This window comes from Cebus imitator, unplaced genomic scaffold (genome assembly GCF_001604975.1).
Source record: "Cebus imitator isolate Cc_AM_T3 unplaced genomic scaffold, Cebus_imitator-1.0 Scaffold16, whole genome shotgun sequence".
Taxonomy (NCBI): domain Eukaryota; kingdom Metazoa; phylum Chordata; class Mammalia; order Primates; family Cebidae; genus Cebus; species Cebus imitator.
The window spans coordinates 591,970-595,709 of NW_016107331.1; positions in this window are offsets into that span (position 1 = coordinate 591,970).

The window sequence follows — 3,740 nt, forward strand, 5'->3', positions numbered from 1 at the left end:
AAAAAAAAAAAAAAAAAAAAAAAATGGACATTTTAAAAATGTATATAGCTCAGTCCCAGCCCTGAACAACTACATTCAACCACCAAAAAATTATTCCCAATGAAAAGATTTATCTCAAGGAATAAATAGCATTAAATCAAGAATTAATAAGCAGTCAGACGATTTGAGATTTTATTGAGAAAATATCAATTTTGACATTATGCAGTTTCTGATTTATCAGAATAAATTCTTTACAATATTGATCACCATCACCACTTTAGTGTATTTATACAGTCTCTGAATAAAATATAGTCACACTCGGCAAGGCTAGAATATTGAAATTATGGCCAACATTGCTTACTTTAAAATTGTTTATAATGAAGCTATAGTAGTTGTGCAACTAGAACAGATGTTTTAAAATGTTTGCCATTCAAAGATAGGCTTGGTGGGACAAAACTAATATGCATACTGCATATATATATTCCTTTTCTTTACTGTCAATTGTTCAGACACTAACGTGACATTACAAGCACCTCAAATTCCCACTTCAAAAGGAATAGAAAAACGGGAAAACATGATTTCCCGTTTCACAAAATTAAAAATGAAGTCAGAAAAGAAGTAAAACTCATTTTTATGCATTTAACTTAAGATCTTGAGTACACTACTCCTTCAATTAGAGAGAAGGAAGCCAGTACTGCAGAAGTAACCAATAGTCTAAAGAACGAATGGCCCCATGACCTTCTCTATGGTTCATGACTTGCTGAGGGCTGATGCAAACACTGGCAAGCTATTTTTCATGATCTCCAAGGATCTGGGATATGTAAACGAAATGATTAAAAGACATTTCTCTGAATTTGTGAGCGGAAGACTGAAGAATCAGAACAAAGATCCAACTGCCTTTCATGTGGCTACATGTCACCATTATACCACAACTCAAAACCCACAGGAGAGCCTTCTTTCATATACACATTCAAAACAGCGTTCCATATATGCAGTTGTACACATTGCAAAAACAAAATGCTTCCTTACACGTGATTAGTAATCTGGTTTTAGACTCTGAAGTGAAGCATATTTAGTTAACCCTCTCCAGTTTGGAGGCCTAGTGAGGTTTAAATGTTTTTGGATATAGAATCTGCTTAGAATTTAGTGAAAATTATGAACCTTAGACTGTCTTTGGTAATGAACAAAACTTGAAAATATTAAACTTCCTTTGCTTTGTCACTAAAGCAACTATAAGCTTTCTATGATGTATGTATTATACTAGCTTGTATGTGACTTTAGTGTCATAAACACCCATTGCCTTTTTGGCACTTTTAAAGCACAGCCAGGCAAGGTCTGAAAAATTGTTCTGGAAATACAAGTTGGTTCCCTCTGCCTCATGGATGTTTAGGAACTGGTTAGTCCTCTGAAACCACCAGTTTAGACCCCTGTACAGCTGTTCCAGGCCAACTGAGATTCTAGGGAAAGGGATGGAATAACCAGGGGCCTCACAAATGCCTAAATAACCACATATCTATGCCCATAGCCATCCCTCTCTAAACGCCATAGTCCAAGTGAGTCTTGACCTGTCTCTTCCCATTTTACTACCACTGGCTAGAGGGGCACCCAACAATAAGAAACCTTTGCAATGAACATAAACTAGCAAAAACACTCTAGGGCAGCATTTCCTTAAGTGTATCTCTTAGAATACAAATTCCACAAGATACCTACTTTTAAAAAATTCTGGCTGGGTGCAGTGGCTCACGCCTGTAATTTCAGCATGAATTACGCTGGAATTCACGCTGGCCTTGTGGGAGGCCAAGGTGGGCAGATCACCTGAAGTCAGGGGTTCAAAACCAGCCTGGCCAACACGGTGAAACCTCATGTTACAAAAATTAGCTGGGTGTAGTGGTGGGCGCCTGCAATCTCACTTCCTTGGGAAGTTGAGGCAGGAGAATCACTTGAACCCAGGAGGGAAAGGTTGCAGTGAGCTGAGATCGCACCACTGCACTCCAGCCTGAGCAACAAGAGCAAGACTCCTTCTCAAAAAAACAAAACCAAAAACTCCATATAAATTAGGGAAATGATGTATAAAATAGAAGTGCTTCTTGGAGACTGAAAATGCACATTGGCATATTAAAGGTTCTGAAAGGCCAACAGTAACTCAACTTTGTCTAACCCACTGTTTCCCAAACTTACTTGGCCATGGAACCCTCTATTCACCTAACAATATATTCTGAAAAAACACTCCCTTAGGAACTGCTGCTCCCAGAACCAAAAAGATTATTTTTTAAAAATATCATAGCATAATTTCAAATGATTAATAATAAGGATACAAAGACTTATTTTCCTGTCTTGTTATTTTGTTGTCTATTTATTTTGTTCTGAATAATCTTCTATCACATTTCCCTTTCTATTCACAAACCTTCAAATCGAGTTATCCTTTCTGATACCTTTGTTTAAGAATGTTAATTCTTGCTGGGCAAGGTGGCTCACGCCTGTAATCCCAGCACTTTGGGAGGCCAAGGTGGGTAGGTCACCTGAGGTCAGGAGTTTGAGACCAGCCTGGCCAACATAGTGAAACCCTGTCTCTACTAAAAATACAAAAAATTAGCTGGGTGTGGTGGCGGGCACCTGTAATCCTAGCTACTTGGGAGGCTGAGGCAGGAGAATCGCTTGAACCCAGGAGGCAGAGGTACAGTGAGCTGAGATTGTGTCACTGCACTCCAGCCTGGGCAACAAAAGTGATGCCTTTTTTTAAAAAAAAAAGAGTGTTAATTCTTATCTGAAATTCATGGCACACTAGGCTGGAAAAAAAAATAATTTTGTGTCCTTTTAAATTCCTAGAGTACCTCTCAACTTCAATCACAATTTAATTCCAGGGCAGGTAACCTGGGCTCCTAGCTAACACTACACCCCAAGAGTCTGGGAGGCAAATTATTTTGCAAACTCTTAAAAAAAAAAAACTAAAAAAAAAAAAAAATTTATCCTTGTATCTCTGCGAAAATTAGCATTTTGAACATCTAATGAAACTTCAAGTTTGAGGATAATGGGATTACTGACCTTTAATTTCAAAATAAATTTTCTTAAAATCTGATTTAAAAATATGGAAACATTGAAAAGTAAACATAAATTCTACAAAGCTGAATGGCAGCAAAAAATACTTCTTTATATCAAGAACATATACAAAAGGCCGTCATTGCCACCCAAATTTAACCAAATCAAGACAAGGACAATTACAGCTTAAAACGAAAAGCTACACCTTCTTTATTAAAAGTGAGCATCTTGTCACACTGTACATCTGGAGAGAGAACCTGTACAAGGCACAGGAGAACTACCACGTCAAGGGACAGAACCTTTTCAAAATATTTTATCCTCAGAAGTAAATCCTGCTACCATAGAAAGAGAAAAATATAATCAGATACTTAAAATCACAGCATTTTTGACATCCTAGGGAAAAGGACTTTTTCGTTTTATTTATTTATTTATTTATTTTATTTTCTGGTAAGGCAAAATAGATCTTTAGATATCATTTGTTACAAACATGAGTTTTTTCTTAAGAATGAAATAAAAATTGTATTTAATTTCTATCCTATATTTATTCAATGAAGTTGAATACTATGTTTAGAAAATTAAATTTTAAATCATAGTTTATATAGTGATGCATTTAATCTATGAATTTACTTTAAAAACATTTTTATTTTGAATAATTAGACTCACTAGAAGTTATAAAAATAGTTGAGAGAGATCCCAGGTGCCCATTGCTTAGCTTCCTGTCTTTA